Genomic DNA, 24,665 nt, shown 5'->3' with positions numbered 1-24,665 from the left:
AAAATATTACAACAATCATTTGTGAGGTAAAGGTTTAATATCATGGGGTTTAGCTCTGTGTGATTTCTGTTGTGTATGTGTATACTGTATTGTGTAAATACATACCTTTGACGCAGTGCAAGTTATGAATTGTTTTTAATAATTATTATACTTTTTATCATTCTTGATTAATGTATAGTGTGTAAAAAAATGAACGTAGGGTTTGAAGTACGTAAAATAGATACCCTTTTTAGATTTTTAATAAAAACGTGTTTTATGCTTTGAATCATTTACGTAACGCTTTATAATCTACATTCTCCATTAGTGTGTTTTACACTATTTATTATTACTAGAGATCGCGCAATGGTCGAAATTCGATCTTAATTTCAACGACATTAGGACTACTACCTATATTTTGTAAAAATACTGACTTAATTATATTTTTTTTCAACTTTTGTCTCTGGGACTCAGCTGATCTCAGACCGGCCGTGTAAGCATTGTCTAATAGCATCTAAGATTCAATAGTAAGATTCAATAGTATCTACGATTCAGTAAAAAACTATAATCCATTTTCAATTTGTCAACGTGTTGTTAACAGACTTCATCCATAAATAAAAGAGTATAATTCGTATGTTTAGGCACAGTATAGCAATATTAGTCATATTGCTATATTGTGGTATAGGCTTGTCACTCAAAAATCTGTCATCTTTCCTATGTGTGTGTGTTGTAGTGTGTGTAATGTTTTATTTGTTAAAAAAATGTATGATAAAAGCATAATTTCAAAATAATATTAGCTCGATGCACTCCATCACCATATAAACTATAACTGTGCAAAATTTCATGCACCTACGTTTCCCCATTTTTAACCGACTTCCAAAAAACGAGGAGGTTATATTATGTTCGGCTGTGGATATTTTTTTCGTAAAAAGGTTTACAAAGTTTTTCGTTCGCGTAATTAATATTATGAATGATGATGATTTCCCAATAAGTACAGAAAATATTATTACAATAGAATTTTAGAATTGATTGTTACATAGAACAAATCAAGCAAATATCTAACAAGAATTCACCCGTGGGCTGCAGCTGTGTTACAGTGCACTACCGAAAACTTTGCATTACATTCACTTAACATAGATATCGATATAGACTGTAGTTATTCAAAGGTTGTAAAAATATTAAATTGGAATACGAATGCAAAAACACATTTCTCCTATCTAGATAAATAAATATAAACCTTATTTTTACAGGTAGTAACAAAACAATGTGATTAACTTTAGGGTATTTTTTGATGGTTTTGGTTTTTAGCCATGTACTCTAGCCAAGAATATGCCAAATCCACGATACCTATACATACAGAAAAACGGCACCAGCAGTTAAAAATATAAATGCCAGAAACGTTCGTTCCTTGTTTTCTCAATCCTCACTATAAAATATCACCTTAGAGGTGTGAAAGAGCAATGCCATAATTTACACGTACGCTATTAGCTATGAAATATGCGCTTTATTTTTAGTATTGAGTGTAGCTCTTACATACTGATGGGGTCGGCAAGGAAATTCAAAATATTGTAATCTTAACAATATTTTTTATTATTATTATTCAACATGACTTTTATATTTAAAAAAATAAGTTAGTAAAAGCTGACGACGTATTATGTAGAGAACTATAGAGAAGTAACCTCTAGTAATAACAAATTACTTACCTAGATACAAAGGTATCTTAATATAAGAAATTGATACTTTTATACCTAGTTTATTTGCAAATGCAGGAGTATGTCAGATTGTTACATCTTTGGACTAAAATCGACAGATGGTGGAATTTGGTATCCACCTTTTGTCGAATTTGGACATAGCTTCTTCAGTCACGGGAACGGATGAGGTATTTTTTTATTGCGCTAAATTAATATGTCAAAAACTTAAAAATATTTCTTCTTTTCCAGAATCTGCACAACCTATTTTAAAAATTAGGAGAGTAGCTCGAAGTACAATATTACTCAAACACAATTCTTTCGAAGAAATAATCAGTTACGTGAAAATAATTAGATACACAATAGGCAGACAAGATACTGAGTAAAAACGATTGTATAGTTCGATCTTTAGATATTACTTAGATATACCAAATATCGTTAGTCATTGAGTAAGGCGATCAAGGGTGAAGGGGCCGATTCTAATTTCTCAAATGTACCTACGCACAGATGTTGTCTCTTGCGCATGAGGGAATCGTGCGCGGTGCGCCAGGTAGATCCGATTAGTTTACCATTTATAAATAGTATGGTCATACTATGTACTTACCCCCTTACTAATAAACGTTGTATAAGTTTTAAATAGTTATAGAGTGTTTTGTTCCTGTCACACAAGTGACATTTTTAATTGGATTGAAGAAGACAAAACACCGTATAACTATTCAAAGCTTATATAGCGTTTATTAGTAAGGGGGTTAATCTTTTACACACGGGAGGTATACTATAAGTAATAATAATTAGGAAAGATTTAATTAAGGCATTACATTTACAGTGGAAACTTGTACATTATTCCTATTATTCCTTTATAGAGACGACGTCACTTCTCAATAAATAATTATTATAATTAATCAGCCAAGATATTATAAATCACCTGAATTCTTTGTCGTAGAGGTTGTAACTAGGGAGCAAGTTCCCGTCATAAATTGTGACGGTAAGCAGGCTATATCGTCGTAACTCGTAACTCATTCCCAAATTAATTCAATTCACTAGACCTCTACTTTTCGTTCAACAAAAGGCAAACGCCTAAGAAGTTCATCCATGATATAATTTATTGCCGAAGTTGTTCGCTCCATTATAAATGTACTAAAAGAAAATGCCCCCGCCGATTTAACTCTCGATTCTTCGTTTGAACAACGGGATTAAATATTGAGAAGGCACTGCAGGAATCCATTTACAACTGCAATCTGTGGATTTCTAAAGCTGAGATATTGAATAAAATATTTTATTATTTACCGCGATAATTCGACGTTACGTAATCCCTGGGCGCGGCGCGGCGCAATGCAGACGGACGCCGTGTCTCGCGTTCGTTGTGGTCATCTATCATACAGAAATACTGCCCAGACGCTGTGCTCGCTTCGGGAGATCGAATATGTATTGTCAATAGCCGGTTAATCGTCTTAAGCGGCCTTCAAGTTTTAAATGAACCGGCTAACTCCTAGTTTAGAAGTTACTATTAGGGTAAGCTTTATTTTGGATTTTTTGGCATTTCAGTATACGTCCAACTAATTAGATTCGATGTTTTCCTTAGTAATTAATTTGATAAATTAATGCGGGGTAGCATAATTTTCAAAATTAAATGTCTACGAATATTAGAAGCGCAAGCACCTGTAAAACCCGCCCCAAGATTTTAAGAATTAATGAGGTGTTTCGAAGTAATCTCGAAATTGAAGACTAAAGTAAGACTAAAAGGCTTAGGCATATTGAGGTTAATGTTTACGGTGGATTTTCGAGTATAATAGGTGTACCTGGAGCGATCTAGGAATGAGGACGTTTAGTGTAAATATTTGCATTTTTAATTGTCCGAAAAGAAGATACCACAATTCTCATATAACGTGATCGAGCGAGACGTTTTATTAAAAGTTATTACAAAATAGCTAGGCCTAAATCACATAACGACAGACATTTTTACAACATTAGCTTAACACTACAATATATTATACAGCAAATATAATTTCATATCTTATCTCAATGTCACTTCTCACAGACAGGAGTGATAAGTTCGTCTGGTAAAATGGTAAACGCGAGGCGCCCCGCTGCCTGCCGCTGTCGCACAATTCAATTCCCCAAGATCGGAGCACACACTAACCGTGTTTAACTGTTTCGTATAAACACAAACTTGTTCTAAATTCATATTGTTCAGCTAGCTAAGATAACCAGACGGCAGATAGACGTAATTGACTTGCATGAGGCAGCTACTTTGATTTTCACTAACAATGGAGCTGCACCGAGTTAGTTCACGTTGATAAGATTAATACGCTCCTTTCATACCTGCCAAACATTAATTTACACGAGCTCCCCTATTTGTGCCGACGTTAATCGCCCGATGTAAATCTACGGTAAACTCGAAACAATGATTCGATTTCACCGAATCGACAATAATGAATTGATATAATTCTTCGTTCCAGCTTCCCGTGATCAATGTTTATGAATTTCCGTGTACTTTACAGTGGTCGGTAATGGCTCCTACGTTGAGCGACCTCAAATAAATAATTAAAAAAATGTTTAACATTGATTGTACTACGAATATATTTTTAGGGAGTGCCTCCGTTGCCGGCGCCGGCTACCAAAATTATCAGTAATGGGAACCGGCGGTAAGTATACTGCCGGCAGCCGAGATATTAAATAACGGCTGCCAGCCCACTCAAAATGGGAACCGGTGAAAATGCGTAAAACGCTAGGTTCCAGTGGCGATAAACAAATTTTAAGAAGAAATAATTATAATCTCAAATATTCGACTTCTTAACCGACTTCCAAAGGTGGAGGTTATTTGTTCAGCTGTGGATATTTTAGTTTTTTTTAATGCATTTTCATCTACCTTAGCTTTACTTCTTTTTTTCGGCTACCAAAAAGTAAGATTTTGCACCACAGTATTATACCCCGTGGTATACTTCCGAAGGTACTGAACAGAACTTCGGACTCCTTTAAATACAATATGTTAGAGAGTTTCAGCGTTGTTTAAAGAAGCAAAGGTACATATTATTATGCTACTTGCAGATCACATTTCCACCATCATCATCATCACTACTATACTGATGTTTTTGATCATTATTCTGTCATTTGACAAGCGATGTTTGCCGAACAGGCGCCGGCAGCCTATTCGGCAAACATCGCGTGATTTCGGCAAACTTCGCAAAACGGCGCCGGCAGCGGAGGCACTCCCTATTTTTTAAATAAAGTACCTAAGTGTAGAAAAATTATTATTTTGAGCCTGTAGATTGTAGAATAAATACATTTACTACGTTAACATTTTTTCAGTAACGCAGATAATAATCGCAACACAAGTTGCGAAACTTACTCTAAGTTTCGCAACTTGTGTTCCGAGTGCCAAAATCGTGATTTTAGAGGAAGTTGTGACAAAACAAGCTGTAAAATCAAATCTAACGAACCAAATACGTTGTAAAACGAGAACTACTACGATTAGAACATTTTTACTCCGCACGTAATAAGTTTTTTCTTAAAGTGCAGGCAACTTCCGAGGAAACTATTTTCTTTTTACCTTTCCTTCAGTTAAAGTTTTAATGACTGAACAATTTAATACAAAGCACTTTAGTTGTAGAGTGTGAGTTTAGTGCATAATTAGTTACGCCTCTACTCACGAAATACATCATCATAAAATCAAACAATTTTTAAGACAATTGAAATTCAATAAGTTGTCGTATCGCGAAAATTAAATTCAAAAAATCCAGATCTGGTATCCATTAAGTATTTTATCAGTTTCTCATAATAAAATTTTTAGACAAATACACAATTAATATTCTACATTTTTTTGTTTTTCTAAACTGTATCCATAAACTTATAATATATGACTGTATCTGCTAATAAAAATATTATTACCAGTTATTCCACAAATTGCTTGTCTATGCTTGTAATATCAAATTTGAAGTTTCCAACATCAATGCCAGACAAAGACAAGCAATTCTTGAAGAGTTACTCACTGTGTACAATGTAGGTACATATATATTTTTATTAATAAACAGTGTACTTTGGTAATATTAACTATTTTATGATTTACTCAAATGTAAATTCAAAAATCCGACGCTGCGACGGTTGAGAGAGAGCCAAACTTTTTGCTATTCGCATCGAAATTTTAAATTTGCATGCGTGATACCGGTGAATGACCGATACCGGGTGTCAATGGTTTTTATAAGTATAACAACTCATATGCATTGGAGATAGTGATATATTTTATAACTGGGTATAAAATAATTAATTAATATAATATTATTATATGCATTACATTACAATCATTGTGAGTTATTTTAAGTTCTACTCATAGAGAGCGCTGAAAATGTTGTGTCTTGAGATATATGGATATAATATGGACATTCAAATTAGAAGAAAATGTTAATTTTGACTCCAAAACTGGGATAACTTTGTAAAAAACCGTAGCGCGTTACACATCTTAATATATATATTTATTGTGTGCGTGTGTATGTGACTGAACTTCTCCTAAACGACTGGACCAATTTTGATGAAATTTTTTGTGTGTGTTCGTGGAGATTCGAGAATGGTTTAGATTTACAGTTTGGTCTACTGGAAAATGTTTTTTCAATTAATTTCTTATTTATAAGGAGTTGTTGATTTTGGAATGTTTTACATTAGATCCGGCGGACGGCGCTATCATCGCATTCAATATTATTCTATTTCAATTTTAGTTTGTCCTGACAGATGGTGCTACGATTAATTTGAAAAAAATTTTGTTATTCAATTCATGTGCTGATTAAAATATTAAATGTAATTATTTTTTAAAGAGTTTTGAAGTGTGTATAAATAATTTTGTGAATTCAGATGTTTTTTTAATAAATTTTTATTTGTAAGGAGTTTTTGATTTTGGAATGTTTTACATCAGATTTGACGGATGGCGCTATCATCGCATTCAATATTATTCTATTTTAATTTTAGTTTGTCCCGACAGATAGTGCTACGATCAATTTGAAAAAGTATTTCGTTATTTTGTGTTATAATTGTGTTATTCAAGTGAAGTTGCTAATTAAAATATTTAATGTAATTAGTTTTCGAAGAGTTCTGAAGTGTATATAAATAACTTATACATTTTGTAAATTTAGTGCGGAATCGAAGTGAGTATATTTTTTATAAATTATCTTTTTTAATTTACACGTGCGTTTATTAACAACCAACATAACCTTCAAGTTTATTTGTGTAGTTAGAGGATTGAATTTTTTTAATTATTTTTATTGACAATTAATTCATTTTTGGAGATATTAAATAAAAAAACTCACAAAATGCGATTACATGTTCTTTATCTAAAATTTGTCATAATAAATCTTTTGAGTTAATTAATTAAAAATTCATTATCAATAAGTAACTCATATTCATTGTATATTATTTTGCAATATTTTATTTTTGTAGAAAAATGCCACGTCTTCGTGGAAGAGCAAGAAATATTGGTCGACGTGCTCAGCACGCGCAATTAGTTCATGATCATCGATTGAATAGAACAGTAGAAGAACATTCTATGGATAATGTAAATTTAAGAGATCGAGCTGCATGTACACGTGCAAATGAAAATTTAGAGCAACGTGCTCAACGTCTTCGTGCTAATACATTAAGACAACGAGAGGCACGTCAACGAGCGACCAACGCACATAGAGAACGTAACCAACAGCGAGTACAAGATAATCGAGCATTGGCACGAGCATCACTTAATCTTCTCGCGTTTGAATATGATCCTGAAATAGATTATTCATCACATGCATTGATCACGATTGGTAGTATGGACAAAGAGTGTCAACATTGTCATGCTTTCAAGTACAAAGGTGAATCAGCTGGTTTATGTTGCGCATCTGGAAAAATATCACTGCCACCGCTAAAACCACCACCAGAACCTTTAAAAACGCTTTTAGCTGGAATCACATCTCAATCGAAATTATTTTTACGGAAAATTCGTAAATTAATAATATTATAAAAAATCCAGAAATATATCGATGCAATGAACATTTTAGTTCTAATACGATTCAACAGATGGCGTTTTATTTTTTACTTCATTGTAACATAGAACTAATCATACTTATTAGTAATTATGTTTTTGTTTATAGTTTTTAATACGTTAGAATATTATGTTTAATAATATTATCACTTGGTATAATAATAATCAATCTATCTTATCTTATAATAATAATAATAATAATAATAATAATCTTTATTTCTTATAAACAGTTACATTACTAAGATACAAGATTGAAGTCACCTAGTAGGCCTTAGCCTGTGTCAGGTAACAACGCTCTTCCATACCTAAAAAACCGCAGAAATCACTTATTATATATTATAAACAGACTATTTAAGTTATTATTAAAACTACTTTAAGTACACAAGAAGGAAAATACTAAACAGTTAACAATTATAATACACAATTTTAGCTCAAAACTAATAAACTCATGCTTGATTGTGCAGTTATGTATTATAGCAAAGAATCCTTAGATATAATATATTTGTAAGTATGTGGTGTGTGTATGTGTTTGTGTGTGTATGTGTGTATGTGTGTTTGTGTGTGTGTGTGTGTGTGTGTGTTTGTGTGTGTGTGTGTGTGAGAGTGTGTGTTTATGAATGTGATTTTATGTGTAAGTACGATTAATCTACAACTTTAATGATTCAATCAGTTTTTCAGTATCATTGTAATTTAAGGGGCTTAGATAATCTCTAACCATTTTTTTTAACTCTCTGTTATTTTTGTCAGTAATATTTAACACATTGTTTATTTTGTTGTAAATTATAATAGACTTATAAACGTATTGTTTCATCGCAAATTCGGTTCTTACTTTAGGGAGTTCGATTTTTATCCTATTTCTATTTCTGCGCCCAAGTATAAGATTTTGGCTGCCGTTAATAGTTTTATGCCTTTTTAGAATTGTAAGTAAAATATATAATTTCCTAACGGTTAATACTTTGCTTATTCGATACAGTTCATCTGTTGGAGTTATTTTGCTCTTAAAATTTATAATTTTTAACAAACAACGTTGCGCCCTTTCTACTTCTAGTATTTTTGTTTTGCATGCACCTCCCCAAACAGGAATGCAGTAGACCAAAATTGATTCTGCTAAAGCTGTGTAAATGTCTTTTAGAATATTTCGCGGTGAATTAGTATTATTTGTAATTGTTACAGGCGTAACTTGTCTTAGGATTTTAAAAATCCAATTTAATTTTCTTAATCTACTAGCAACTTGTTCAAGATGCGGCTGCCATGATAATCGCTGGTCAATCATCACCCCTAAGTATTTAATTTTATCAGTTTTTTCAATTACAGGACAGTTACAGGAAGATGTTATTATATTGTCTATTTTGCAATTATGAATTTTTATACTGAAGTCAGAGTAAGGTTGCCTTTGGTTCTGTGTACTAAAGCATATATATTTCGTTTTAGATGTGTTCAGGGTCAAAAGGTTGTTTGTTAACCAGTCCGCTACTTGCTTCATACCGTGCTCTACGCATTGTTTTAATTGGAACCATTTTTTTTCACTAAATATAATAGCTGTGTCGTCAGCGTATGATAAAATATTGGCATTTTTTAGGGTAAGTTTACATAGATCGTTAATATATACTAGAAATAATGTCGGTCCTAGCACACTGCCCTGAGGTACACCGTAGGTTGCCACGATATCGTCACTGATATTATGGTCGTTGACCTTTACCCTTTGCATTCTTCTATTCAGATAGCTTGTTAGTAAGGAATAAGCAACTCCCCTGATTCCGACATTTTCTAACTTTTGTAACAGAATAGGGATAGAAACAGTGTCAAATGCTTTCTTAAGATCTAGGAAAACAGCTAAACACTTATGTCCCTTATCCACCAGTTGAGTAACTTTTTGACTTAATGTCGTTACTGCGTCCTCTGTAGACATCCCGCGCCTAAACCCAAATTGTGAAGGGGATATAAGATTATATTTGTTGAGGTAATTTAGAATTCTTGTATTCAGAAGCTTCTCTAAAATCTTGGAAATTGCCGGCAAAACGGATATTGGACGATAATTGCTAATATCATTTTTGTCTCCACCTTTAAAAACAGGTGTTATAATAGACCTTTTTAGTAAATCAGGAAAAATACCTGTTTGAAAACAAAGATTTGCTAAGTAAACAATTATGGGACTGATTTCATTTTTGGCTTGTTGTAGAAAACGCATGGGTATTCCATCCCAACCCGGTGAGCTATTAGGCTTCAAATTCATGATTGTGCTTTTTACTTCATTTATATCTGTTTCTAGTAGCACGAAGGAGTTCACTGATGACGAAACTTTGTTGTTGTATGATGTAATATTAGAGTCACTCTTTATGTTTTGTGCTAGTTCCTTCCCTATATTACAAAAATAATTATTAATGTGGTTAATTGATTCCATTGCGTTTGGTTTTAAATTAAGTAATTCATGTGTAGAGTCATGGTTAGATTTATTATTAAATGTGATGTTTTTTATATTGTTCCAGAGTTCTTTATTATTGTTTAGAGACTTAGTTAATATTTTCTTTTCGTATTCCCGTTTAAGTGTTTTTATTAAGTTGTTGCAGTGGTTTCTATACCTGTTATATGTGATTTTTAAGATTTCATTATATTTGTCCTTTCTTAGATTTAGCTGGAGTTTATTTCTATGTTGTATGCAGCGCAGAATACCAGGAGTCACCCAAGGCTTCAGTATAACTTGCGATTTCGGAATTTTGAAAGTTTGAGTATTATCTTTAAGCGTATCAGTAATTAATGCTGTGAGGCGACCAGTTAAGTCATTTGGGTCATTTAGGGTGAATAAGTCAGTTAAGTCTTTTTGACGTAAATCATCTAAGGCCTTATCGAAATCTATTTTACTTTTTGTTCTACTATAAGACGTGTAATATTGTTTAGCTTTAGAGAGGTTAAGGAGAGTAGCATAGTGGTCAGTGACTGTGATTTGCAATATAGCTATGAAGGCTGTGTATAATGTCTTGCTAATTTTCAGCATCACATGATCCAAACAGCTTTTCTCCCTAGTAGGTAATGTGTGGCCAGCCAGGATACCAAAACCTGAGAGAGAATTAAGATATTGCGTTTTATTGTTATGTTCCTGATTTGACTGTGCAATTTTCGATACTATATTTATATTAATGTCCCCCGTTATTATAATATTCTTACTACTTTTTATTGTTTCCAGATGTGAACATAATGAATTGACAAAATTAATTGTATTTCTATAAGACGGAGATCGATAAATGCATAATATCAGGTTATCATGCAGATCAATCTGTAAGCAACATGCTTGTGTCAATTTTATTTCCTTTACTGCGGCTGACAGGGACTTTTTAATATAAACTGCCACTCCATCATTTTGGTTGTGATTACACGTAGTAGAGAAAGAATTGTAATTGTCTATTTTTGGTGTCGGTTTGTTTGGGCTTAATCTACATTCAGTTAGTACCAAAATGTCGGGAAGAAAAGATAGAGACGATATGGATATGAGAAAGTCATCAAGATTACAATAAATAGACCTGATATTTTGAGAGATTACTGTCAAGTCGCTTTTATTAACAGTCAAATGACGAGATAGCTCATCACAACTGCATTCTATAGTTCGTGCAATATTAAGATTGTCTATGTCATTCAACGTATTTAGTTTATCTACCATAAATCAGTTTGTATTTTAAGACATTTATCAATATTTTATTACTCGTATATATAAAGATTTTGTTTTGTGGAGATTTTATGTTATTATTTATTATCCTTAATATTTGTTTGAATATAGTATATTTTATAAGAGTTATTATTAATTTAATGATATATTGTATAGAGATTAGAGACAATATTAAGAAAAACATAACGTGATGTAATAATCTTACGTTGTAAATGGTGAAAATATTGCATAATTTTCCCTGTAGTTTCACGTAGATAGTGAATGAGGGAATTAATAAATTAATACTGAATAAAGGTCGTTCCATGACTAATATAGCAGTTTTTAAAGTAGATATTATATTGGATTGAAAAAGTGAGTTTAATGTAAGATATGTTTTGTTTTGTTGTAGAGTATATTGTATTATTTGTGAAGATAGGAGCAATAACTTAAAGTATTCGTGAATGTAAGGCATTGAGTTATGAACTAAAAAATTACATACAAATACAAGTAAGACATTGCCCAGACTTTTATAAAAATAAATCTTATCTAGTCATTTATTTACTTTGCCCTGTATTGAAGCTGCTAAAAGTTCATGAACCTGGTTTTCGTTGTGCAACTGAATTACATTAGATTTTTCATTCTCTCTTACATACACCTTTCCATAAGCTGTCCAACAAAATTTGAAATTTCGTGTTTTAGCTAGATCTCGGGCTAAGAAATAAAGACGGGCAGCTTTTGGGGTTAAATGATCACTTAAGTATATGGGGGTGTCCTGCGTATTAAGCCCAACGTGTTTAGCGTTCAGTTTGCTATTTTTGTTTTTAACATTAAATGTTTTGGCCGTTCTAAGTATTTTGTTTTTCAATATAGCTGAGTTCAATTCTACGACTATCGGAGTATTACTGGATTGCCCAATTTTTGGTTTCAGTCTATAAGTGTCCTTGATGTCCGAGTTTTGAATAACGCATTCAATCGATTTGGAGAGATTGACAGCCATGTTGATAAGGTCTTCTTTGTTTTCAGTGGGCGACTTTGGAATATTTGGACAGGAGTTCGAGTGTACCGTGTTGGCCTATATTCCATCCAGAAAATATTATATCAATGCAATCAACATTTTAATTCTAATATGTGAAAACAGATGGCGTTTTATTTTTTACTTCATTATTGTAACAGAACTAATCATACTTACTTTATTATATATTATTGTTTTTATTCATAACTAGCTGTTGCCCGCGACTTCGTCCGCGTGGACTTTAGTTTATAGCGCGGTGTCAACAAAATTTGTGTCAAATTTAACAACTTTTTAAAACCCTGGTAAGTGGTACCCCTCTTAGGGCCGTGCTACACCGGAATAGCAGCGCTTTTGTTGCTATAAACTGAAGTCCACGCGGACGAAGTCGCGGGCAACAGCTAGTATTATGTATAATTTTGCCTTTGATGTTTTGTGGAATAAATAGCTGCCCATGGTTGAGCAGATTCCGCTAGGTTTATTTTCTTTTTAGCCTATTTGTAATCTACATTAGGAGTAACGGCAACTAAGAAAGTCTCTCAAAGGCCAGAAATGTAATTTCAATTTGAGAACCTTCGCTACTGTACGTCGGGCTTTGATGTATTCTACTTTATTAATTTGAGCCATCCATAAAGTATGTCACACCTAAATAATACCATAAAGTAGATCGACGAAGTGTGACATGGTGTGATAAGGAGGGGGAGGAGTCCTATGTTTCGTGACGTCACACTAGGAAGGGGGGGGGGGGGGGCTAACCAATGTGACCACCCGTGGGTCTTAAAATCATTACATTAATGTGACGTACGTTTTATGGATATTCCTTTTATATTTACACTACACAACTTATTAAGCATATATTTAGTAAATAAAGGTTTCGATAACAACAAAATCAGAATGAATATACCAACATTAACTGATCTACAGATTACCAATTTTAATGATTTAAATTTTGATATATTTTCCTAGCGTCGTTACTCGTATCCTCTATAAGACAATACCTCATTTTCTAATTGTAGAAATTTTTCACCTTAGTTCTAAAGTCTCGTATTACTAACGAAATACTTTTAGGAGTATGTAAATATTATAGCTACCTGGGTTTTATTGTAGGTATTTGTATAAAAATCTATAAAATGAAAGATGAGTGTAATATGTGATAGACATGATATAATATTATGTCTAAGTAAGTATATCTTTTTGGCCCAAGGGATTGGTATTGTCTGTAAAACTACATATTGCCTTTTCGTGCGCGCGATCTCGGGTATCATACTTTTTTTCTGTACAAATAAGCTAAGTTATTAGTTACCTTAATTAGAAAATTTTATTATTGCCTCATAATAATCTCGTAGAGTAGTTTTTTTTATACAAACAGATCTAATTCTCTCCACTATTACTTAATAACAATGTTGATGGACGAGGAAAAAATCCATACTTATATTATAAACTAGATGTCCCGCGCGGCTTCGCCCGCGTAAATTAGAAATTTTACGGAAACTGTACATTTTCCCATAAAAAATAGCTTATGTCCGAGCTACTCTCTTCACGTGGTCTACTCCATATCTGTGCCAAATATTGCTATAAAAATTGCTCCAGTAGTTCGTGAGATAAACCCTTTCTAATATTTCCCCCGTTTCCCCCACATTTTCCTGAGTTTCTTTGGTCGTATTAGTCTTAGCGTGAATTATCTCGCTAAGATACATATAATATAGCCTATAGCCTTACTCGATAAATAAGCTATCTAACACTGAAATAAGCTTTTAAATTTATAATAATCTATAAGCGGACCTTTAGTTCTTGAGGTTAGCGCGTTCAAGCAAACATACTCTTCAGGTTTATAATTAGATTTTTTTAAATTATCGCTTGACAAACTCGAGTCTCGATCTAAAAGACTATGAAAAGTACCAATAACACATAATAGGCTCATAATCGACGATGCATTCTGTAATATGGTAGTGATGATGATGACGATGAATGTAATTTGCATAGTAGCATAACATGCTTTCCGTTCTTAAAACAACGCCGAAACTCCCAAACTTGTATCTATAAAGAATCAGGAGTTCTCTCAGCACCTTCCGAACCACGGTATACCAGGTATACCTCGGTGCAAAATCTTACTTGTTGGTAGCATATGCTTAGAATACTTCTCACGAAACCGAAGTCACCACACGTTTCCCTATAAAATTTGAGGAGTTCCCTCGATTACTTATGGATCCTTCATCAGATCACCACTTTTGTGAATATAATACTAAATTGGCATGATACCCTTTGTACCAAAAGAAAAATTTTGAAAATCGGCTTACAAACGGCGGAGTAATCGTTGAACATAAGAAACCGAACATAACACCTCCCCCATTTTGAAAGTCGGTTAAAATTGTAGCCTATGTGTTATTCTGATGTATAAGCTATATTATTGTACAGTTTCATTAAAATCCGTTCAGTAGTTTTTGCGTTAAAGAGTAACAAACATCCATACATCCACACATCCATACATCCATACATCCATACATCCATACATCCAAACAAACTTTCGCCTTTATAATATTAGTAGGATAGATTGAATAGTTTAGGCGAGAATCATAAAAGTTTATTGTGCGGGAACCGTATATTTTCCGGGATAAAAAGTATCCCATGTCCTTTCCCGAGACTGAAAGTATTGCCATACTAAATTTCATCAAATTAGATTAAATAGTTTAGACTTTAGGCGATAATCATAAAAGTTTATTGTGCGGGAACCGTACATTTTCCGGGACAAAATTAGTAAGTATTCCTTGTCCTTTCTCGAGACTCAAAGTATCTCCACACCAAATTCCATCAAAATAGATTGAATAGTTTACGCGCAAATCAAATAAGTATATTGTGCAGTAAACAGTTATTTTTCCGGGACAAAATGTATCCTATGTTCTTTTTCGGGACTCAAAGTATCTTTATACTCGTACCAAATTTCAGCAAGATGGGTCTAGCCGTTTACGCGTGATGTCGTGACAACGCGAAATATAACGTCCCGCGCAGCTTCGCCCGCGTAAATTAGATATTTCACAGACAAATTCGTCCACAAAAAATAGCCTATGATCCTTCACGGGGTATACTTCTTACCTGTGCCAAATAACAGAAAAAGTTCGTGAGATAAGCTCTTTCAAATAATTTGCCCCGTTTTTTTCCACATTTTCCTCTATTTCTTCGCTGCTTTTAGTCTGAGCGTGATTAAATATAGCCTATAGCCTTTTTCGATAAATGGGCTATCTAACACTGAAATAATTTTTCAAATCGGACCCGTAGTTCCCGAGAATAGCGCGTTCAAATAAGCCCTTTCAAATAATTTCCTCCCGTTTTTTCCACACTTTCCTCTATTTCTTCGCTCTTATTAGTATTAGCGTGATAAAATATAGCCTATAGCCTGCCTCGATAAATGGGCTATCTAACACTGAAAGAATTTTTCAAATCGGACCAGTAGTTCCTGAGATAAGCGCGTTCAAACAAACAAACAAACTAACAAACTCTTCCGCTTTATAATATTATAAGTATAGATGTGAAAATGTGCCCGTCTGTCTGTAACCTCTTCACGCCCACAGCCCTGGCCATTTAGCCGAAACTTTTTCGTTTTCGCTTCGTTATAGAATCGCCGATCAAAATGTTTGGAATTGACATAAGACGAGTCGAACGTCAACGTCATATTAACGAATGCTTATGTCAATTCCATACATTTTCATCAGCGATTCTATAACGAAGCGAAAACGAAAAGATTTTGGCTCACCCCCCTGTACTGATTTTTGCGCAAGAGTGTTACGGTCGTCATATACGAGTATTAATGTTATAGCCTGAATTGAACAAAAAAACGTACACACATTAAGTCATCCCATACTACTCCATGAAACGCAGAGCTCATTCGTTTAGTGTACAACCTAAGCCTTACGTAATGTCACGTTATGTAGAGATTGAAGAGCAAGATAATACTTAGCAATTTCCTGTATTACAGCCAAGTGTACAAATATTATGAAGCTAATATTATGAAGCCTCGTTGCAATTAATTATTCGTTTCATTTCTAGGCGTAGGTTGTAATTTCTACATAATATTTTTACAACGAGACGGACTTGACTTTTAGAACGAAAACAACATTGAATTTCGAACAACCGCTACTATGAATTTTAAATACACAGTCAGAACTGGATACACACGGCTACAGACGGTTTAAAAAAAAAAAGAGAAATATTGCGCGGTAGTTTGATCAACTGGACGGGACCTATATTCATTCCCTTTGAGTTAAATGTGAGGAAGAAATGGAACAAATTAATATGCTATTTTATTTCTGTATACAGTGCGGTATTTCATGCAAGTTGCGATTAATAAAGATTTTGACTTTCACTTTATAAATTTTATGCAAAACTCTGATTAAAGACAAGCTAAATAATCATTGAAATGTCTTGAGTTTGGCCGTTAAATTGATATAGCCGACCACAATGATCTTCGTAGATCAAAATGAAATATAGTTCATAGATTTTGCTGTGTCAACAAAGATGCGGTGTCCGAAAATGATCTCAATTATAACACAGAAAGCTTTTACTTTTTATAGACGAACGAGGAAATTGCTGAGCGGACATCGATCACAGACTGGCAGGTAACTGACACCGAAGTTACAAACACATTTATAATACGATAATTTATTTATGGTACATCCACGAATTCCATTAAAAAGTGGAGGGTTCAAACTCGTAAGAAGAATAACGGCGTTAACTTTTTTATCGACTTCCATTAAGGAAGGACTGCGAGGTTCTTAATACTATAACTCGAATTAATTCTTTTAAACTTCATATTAAAAAATTTACTGTACTTATATTATATAAATTAGGAAAAAAATGTAATGCATATAATATACCCACGCGTACATAGAATTTAAACAGTTACTTCTTCACGAAGCCGATATAAAACTAAGATTGTGATTACGACATAAAAGTATAACATTCTGTACAACATTATAGGTATCATTATTATTATCTCATCGCATTTTGGCTTGTGAGTGCGTTGCTCTAACTGATAACTCTATTAATATCTCTGGTTGTTGACCTGTGAGCCGTTGGTCAATCGCAATAAGTCACATAAGTACTACCTACAATAATTTAATAAACTTATAAAATTATTGTAGGTAGTACTTATGTGACTTATTGCGATTATACTGGCATTATATTTTAAAGTACTAGCTTCCGCCCGCGACTTTGTCCGCGTGGAATTGTCACTTTATGCTAACGCTAACTTTAACCCGTGACTTTATTTTAGGTGTGTTAAAAAAATATTATTTTTGAAAATTGAAATGTCATTGGATCTGTCAGATTAAGATAGGGGATGTTAAGTATACCCGAAAGAAGCTTCCATATAAAGCACTGACGATTTAAAGGTTAGGTAAGGATGTAGGGACATTTTAAGATATAAAAAAATAGAGCTTCATATTTTCCTAATTAAGCTTCGCAGATATTTTATTTTGCACTAAACTAAATGATTTAGTCATTGTTGTCTAAAATATATTTATAATTTACCTAAATAAGCAATTTTCTGCATATATTTTCTTTTTAGAAACGTTAAAATGGCTGTAGTTTCTGAACCCACCGCTATAAAAATAAAAAACGCTCTTATTATTTTTTTATCAGTTTTACCTAATGTAAAAAACCTACTAGGTTTCCATGACGCTCGAGTGACTACACAATTAGCACCTTCCCCTCCCCTACTAATATATTATGTACTCAATAACAGAGACGTTTCTTTCATGCATCTTTGTTGCGCGGCAGTTCTCTTTCCTATAAAACTGTCCGACGTCCATTATACGACGGAGTCTTTAAATAGCATCTTTATAACACATTTCATTAATACCGGTTTTAGGTAATAGACGTCAGACAGACAAACTTTAGTATAGTGTACTAAATAGTGCCCTTAACTGTTTATAATAAGTTTGTACTTATTATATAAGTACAAACTTATGATACTTGATAAATGACAATACTACTGATAATACTCGTATTATTCTTATAGTATCATCGGTCATATGAATGTTCCATGTTAAATTAACTTCCTCCGCACCAAATAAAAGGACAATAAAGACTTATTAGCCGCCGACGGACAAAGCCGGCGGGAGGCGATTAGCTCAAATAACAGTGTCGACTTTTAAATTTACACAGCTATTAAACTAAGTATTCATTAGTTAAATTGATTTGTTTAATTGTCGTAATATAAACAACTGATAGGATTTGTTCATAGAGCCAATATTTATAGAGTTTGTTTGTGAAGCTCACCGTGTCGAGTCAGTGTGTTGGTCGTGCTGCGGGGTAGAAGACGTGCGGCGCGCGCGCCCGGTGATCGTTTACTAGTCACTGATATGACTGCACATTAAGTCCTTATAGTTTACGTATTTGTTTTAATACTTTTTGTAAGTATGTTTATTTATTATTTTATGGTTTGGACTATTAATTCAGGCCGGAAGGCCGCAACCATCGTCGCCCACGCGATGTGTTTACCGAATTATCTTCACAATTCGGTATCACGAGAGCCCGCGGTGCCCAGATTAACACTATTCTGTTTGTTCGCTGATAACCGCTGTTATTACGAGTTAAACGTGTTATATCACTCGATGTATATTAAGTTGCTTTTGTTTCGGTAGTTTGTAAACATCGTATTGTAGGTGTGACCTTCGCGTCGTGTATTTAAAACTGCATATTAATAGTAGAGATGTATTGTATGCAAAAAATTAATAGATTTAAAAATTTTTGTAACACGTGTAGATACGATATACATATTGTATTAGTTTTAAAACAATGTCCCATAAAACTATTACTTATTAGGATTATAATGTATGTACGCAAGTCGCAGGAAAATATTAAAGACTCACTCGTTGTATTGAGTCTGGGTCAAGGTAATTTGTCGATTGTGTCTGTTCTTATTACAATTTAACATAATATATTAATTTATATTCAATAAACAACATAATTATTACAAGAAGACTCTACCGGCCGAGTTGAGTTATATTACGTGTAAAACGAGCCTTCGCACTTGGACAAACTTAAAACAGTGTGAATTAGCGCTTTTTTTCTATGAAATAAGGGGGAAAACGAGCAAACTGGTGACTTGATGGTAAGCAACTTCCGTCACCCATGGACACTCGCAGCATCAGAAGGGCTGCAGGTGCGTTGACGGCCTTTTAAGAGCGAATAGGGTAATTGGAAATGATAGGGATGGGAAGGGAAGGGAATAGGGGAGGGTAGGGAAGGGAATAGGGTAGGGTATTGGGCCTCTGGTAAACTCACTCACTCAGTGAAACACAGCGCAAGCGCTGTTTCACGCCGGTTTTCTGTGAGAACGTAGTATTTCTCCGGTCAAGCCGGTCCATTCGTGCCGAAGCATGGTTCTCCCACGTTTATCTCCCACGCTTCAGTATTCAGCAGAGACTTATAGTTACGTTCCTGCGTCGTTTAATTCGTAATTTTGTAGAGTAAATATTATTCCCGGCAAACAGTGTGTTTGCGGCGGGCCCGAAGAGGGGCGCTGATTTCCTCCCCAATTAAATTCCCCAAATATTCAGATGAGACACGTTAATAATTGAATCGGCTTACGGCCCCTCTAACTAGCCTTACGTTCCGAGGACACCTCAAATATGCGTTGGCATGAATAAAAATTAACCTAAATCGGCCCAGCCCCCGAATACGGTTTAACCTCCTGTCGAAATTAAACGTTACTTTTAGATTAAAAATTCTTTTCGGGCCTACCGTAGGGTCACGTTTTCGGCGCGGGCTTCTAGTACATTAGCCCTCTACGTTATCCCAGACGTTCTCGAAGCGCTAATGTTAAAAACATTATTGCATTCGTAATTGAACATAAATTAGGCGGCGGCGAAAGTCGTAAAGTTGAATGAAAAAAGCGAAGGCATTTCGGGTGAAATATCTTTTGACAACGGTGACAACAATATTTTAAAACGCCTTACATTTCGACACCCACCTGGGCTCGGGGACATTAACAAACGAATAACATCGGTCGTTCTAAATATAAATATTTAAAAAATAAACTTATGGTAATGAATCATGTATTTCTTGCTTTCTCCTTTGTCGAAAGTGCTCGGGTTGAGAAAGTAATGTGTGTAGAAGTACCGCTTAAATTACAGTACAACCCAACATGACGGAATATTGAATACCTTTTTGTCTTTAATAACCGATGTTTTATGATCGGCAATTGAATGTGGAGTCAGCCACATTCAATTGCCGATCATAATATGATTGAAAACATTCTCGAGTTGAATTCAAACTTTGTCACTACAAAGAGCCATTTCATTTCTGAAGTCTGAACCCTAATGAGTAATGCTATTGATCGCATTACCTCGTGAAATGAAATACGGGACCCCAACATTCAACATCACTCGTTAGCAAAACTTCAGGAAAACATTTTTCAATATTCCGCGAGACAACGCAAAGGAATTTTGTGTCACAAATTTTAAATGCGGTTTTTAAGGTTCTTATTCTATTTATCACTAAAATTACCGCGAAAGTCTCAGTTCCTAGAAAGAGATACGTATATATAATATTAATGCGTTAAAAAATTTACCCTATAAGGTACTCATATTTTGTGATAAGTACCTACATCGTTTCTTGCGACTAAAGATAATAATTATGAATTACTTTCCTATTAGGTCCTATATTCTAGCCGCCCAAACTTCCGAAGCGCATAAAGCTTAGGCCCAACCTACGCGACCAGGCGACTGCGAAGCGGAGCGTCAAGTTGTCAAATGTGTTTTTGTATACAAAACACACATTTGACAACTTGACGCTCCGCTTCGCAGTCGCCTGGTCGCGTAGGTTTGGCCTAAGCTTAAAGTATTTTTCAATATATTACGCCTCATATAATTAACCCCTAAGGATAGTAATCTCTCAAGTAAACACTGGAATAACTCACGTATTAAAACGACCCAAAGCTATCAGCTTTCTGTTAGCACAACCAACAAAACCTTGGGCGCATCCACTTATAGTAAGCGACACAGTTTCTGAACTTATGTGGCCCGAGTATAATTAAACTAAAAGGTTTACTTATCGACATGTTTAGGTAGGAGACAATAATAAAATCAGCCAAGTGCGAGTCGGACTCGCGCACGAAGGGTTCCGTACCGATACAGAGCAAAAATAGGCTAAAAATTGTGTTTTTTGTATGGGAGCTGCCCCTCCTAAATTTTTATTTTATTTTAATATTATTAATAAATATTTAAGTACACATATAACAAAAGAATGTGTAAAAAATTCAAGTGCCTACCTCTTGCCATTATTGATATAGAGCAAAAAAGGCCGAGAAAATCACATTTATTGTTTTATTTTGTTAATTTTATTTTGTTTTCAGTATTTGTTGTTATAGCGGCAACAGATATACACAATCTGTGAAGATTTCAGAAGTCTAGCTATAGCGGTTCTTGACATATAGCCTGGAGACAGACAGACAGACAGACAGACAGACAGACGGAACCTTAAAAATGTACGAGTGGCGCGAATTGCGAATAAAACGGAGAAGTTGTCGAGATTCATCTGCCGATAGCGCCGGGCGGTTTGTGGTTCCGTGTTCTATTTAATAACCGACAAACATTAAAACGTCCAAATCGATCTCGTCATTAGCACACTTTCAGTACTTGATACCACTACCGGCGAAAAGTTATTATTTGTATAATTTTGATACAATTAACATATTAAATTATTCATTAGTGATCTTGACATTGGTATAATTTTGTAGCAATGGTTCATGATATTATAATATTATGAATCACCGTTTGAATCTCTTTGACTTTTTCGAAATAAATTCATTTATTATTTCGTAATTTTTTAACCGACTTCTAAAACGGAGGAGGTTCTATGTTCGGCTGTGGTTTTTTTATGTATGTTCAACGATAACTCCGCCGTTTGTCACCGATTTTCAAAATTTTTGTTTTGTTGTATAGACTATACCTATATAGTATGATCGTGGATTGGTACCATGTTCATAAAAGTGACCTGATGATGGGATCCAGGAGTAATCGAGGGAACTCCTCAAAATTGAAATGGAAGTATGGTGATTTTGGTTTTATATTATGAAGTATTTCGGGCAAATGTTACCAGAAAGTAAGATTTTGAATCAAGATATGCCGGTGGTAAACAGAACTATAACTTCCTTGAAGATACATGTTTGGAGGTTTCAGTGTTGTTTTAAGAACTGCAAGCATAATAATATATGCTACTTACAGATATTTACCGATTCCATGACAAAATTCAAAATCAAAAAAATTTCATGTTTAGAATTTCGGCAAATACAAACATGTTAATTGTTTTTTTTTATTGATTATTTATGAAGTTATGAGCCCCAGAATGATCAAAATAAAAATAAAAAAGTAGGTAATTGATATCATCTTAGACAACCAAAAATTGAGCATATTTGTAATTTTTTATTTCAACAATAAGAAATTGATTGAGAGCTTCCCAAAATTTTGTTTTTAAAATAAAAAAAAAACAAACCATTCCCCATTCCCATTTTGTTAAATTAAAAAAAAAATAGTTCGTACATATCCTTATCTGAAATTTTATTTTGTCTGCTGTTTGCTAAGTTCAGGGTCATAATTTCATCATGTGATCCATGAGGTATATTGTATAGGAAAGTCGTTCAAAATTGGGACAAATATCGTTCTAATTAATGTAGTTTTAAGTAGTTTATGCATATTTTGTATGATGAGTTTCCATGCGGAAGCGCTATAATAGAACGGAAGTCAGAGAACAGAAATCTAGAGCCTTTAGAGATAGGTGTTTCAACATTTCATTTTCAGCATTGCTTGATTAATTATAAGCATATACAGTAGTGCATATACAGTAGTACTTTAAGTTCCAATCCAACATGTAAGTTTTTTAAGAAATTCTAAAGTGGTAGTGAAGACGGATAATGAGTTTTCGTATTATTAAGTATGCATACAATCTTCTTCGTGGCTCTATGTTATTGATTTTGTTGCTTCGTAACAAAAATGTAATTTAGCCTAAAATAAGTTTTAAACTTAATTTTTAAAGAGTTGTGCTTGTATTATTTGTATTCATAGTATAAAAATTGAACATTCAATAGCTCTTGTTACTTTTAGAATTTAAGCATTAAAAATAAAAGAAAGATCGGTACCAATCCAAAAATTAAAAATATTTTCTCATGAAATTCACGATTCTGAGCTGACTTCAAAATAATGAATATTGTATACAGAAATAGTTGAGGTTTAGGCAAATTCTGAAAGAGGCAAGAATTATTTAATACTTTTTGGTTCATTATTAAGTAATGTTATTGTTTTTACTTGGAAGTCGGTTTTAATTTTTGTTATAAATCAATACTTTCTTACAAACATCGCTACTATCAATACTATCTCGACTAATAGGTAATTTTCTTTAACCGAAAACTTCGAACTTGATAGACGCTTTATACGTGGGAGAGCCATGCTTCGGCACGAATGGGCCGGCTCGACCGGAGAAATACCACGTTCTCACAGAAAACCGGCGTGAAACAGCGCTTGCGCTGTGTTTCGTCGAGTGAGTGAGTTTACCGGAGGCCCAATCCCCTACCCTATTCCCTTTCCTACCCTCCCCTATTCCCTTCCCTTCCCATCCCTACCCTCCCCTATTACCCTATCCCCTCTTAAAAAGCCGGCAACGCACATGCAGCTCTTCTGATGCTGCGAGTGTCCATGGGCGACGGAAGTTGCTTTCCATCAGGTGACCCGTTTGCTCGTTTGCCCCCTTATTTTATAAAAAAAAAAAAAAAAAAAACGCTGCTTCACCCGTATGATTGAAACTATTGTTATTCAGCTATCTTAAGCATCAGCTAGTAATGGAACTAAGACATGACTAGGCATTATTAACATCGCGCTACTATATTTATCTGCGGTAGATAAGAAGCTGCTAAGCGCCGCATAATAGCTCCGATGGTCGCGTGTCCACTGATTGCTTTTATATTCTGTTGATTGTTGAAAATTCAACATCCAGCTTAACAAACTCCCAACCAAAAAAAAACTAGTTCTTTACATCCGTTATGGATGATTTATACAGTATTTTTCAGAGCGAAGTAACCACTCCTCAAATACTGTAGTACCCTTTTTTTCGGGGATGCGTAAATGCATTTCCCTAACAAAAAAAAAATACTGTAGTACCTGGGACAAGATTATTAAATGTCGCGCATACGGCATTCTCGCATCATAGTCGGCCTGGTCCAGAGGAAAGAACTAGTCAAAACGCCTGGGACCAACTATGTGCGGGTTTCCTCACGATGTTTTCCTTCACCGTACGAGCGTCCGTATTATGTACTTGAGATCAGAAAATGTCTCATAGGTACACGCCTCCACCCGGGTTCGAACC

The 24,665-nt window shown here is 34.2% G+C and overlaps 1 protein-coding gene across 3 annotated transcripts in view; it reads left to right on the top strand.

Annotated features, from left to right (window-relative positions):
- The first annotated feature begins 5,860 nt into the window (after positions 1-5,860).
- The window catches only part of LOC121727849 (homocysteine S-methyltransferase-like), a 40,763-nt gene continuing 21,958 nt past the window's right edge, over positions 5,861-24,665 (top strand). Inside the window, exons 1-2 of one of the 3 annotated variants that reach the window (XM_042115901.1) lie at positions 5,861-5,865; positions 8,714-8,720. The gene's annotated coding sequence lies outside the window, so the exon portion shown is untranslated. Of the gene's footprint in view, positions 5,866-8,713; positions 8,721-18,605; positions 18,723-21,663; positions 21,672-24,665 lie in introns of those variants that run through there. The other 2 variants (XM_042115892.1, XM_042115881.1) reach the window with 2 other exon arrangements.

Source organism: Aricia agestis, chromosome 1, assembly GCF_905147365.1.
Source record: "Aricia agestis chromosome 1, ilAriAges1.1, whole genome shotgun sequence".
In the NCBI taxonomy this organism is placed as follows: domain Eukaryota; kingdom Metazoa; phylum Arthropoda; class Insecta; order Lepidoptera; family Lycaenidae; genus Aricia; species Aricia agestis.
Note: the sequence above shows the minus strand (reverse complement) of the source record. Positions and strands in the feature narration are given on the sequence as shown.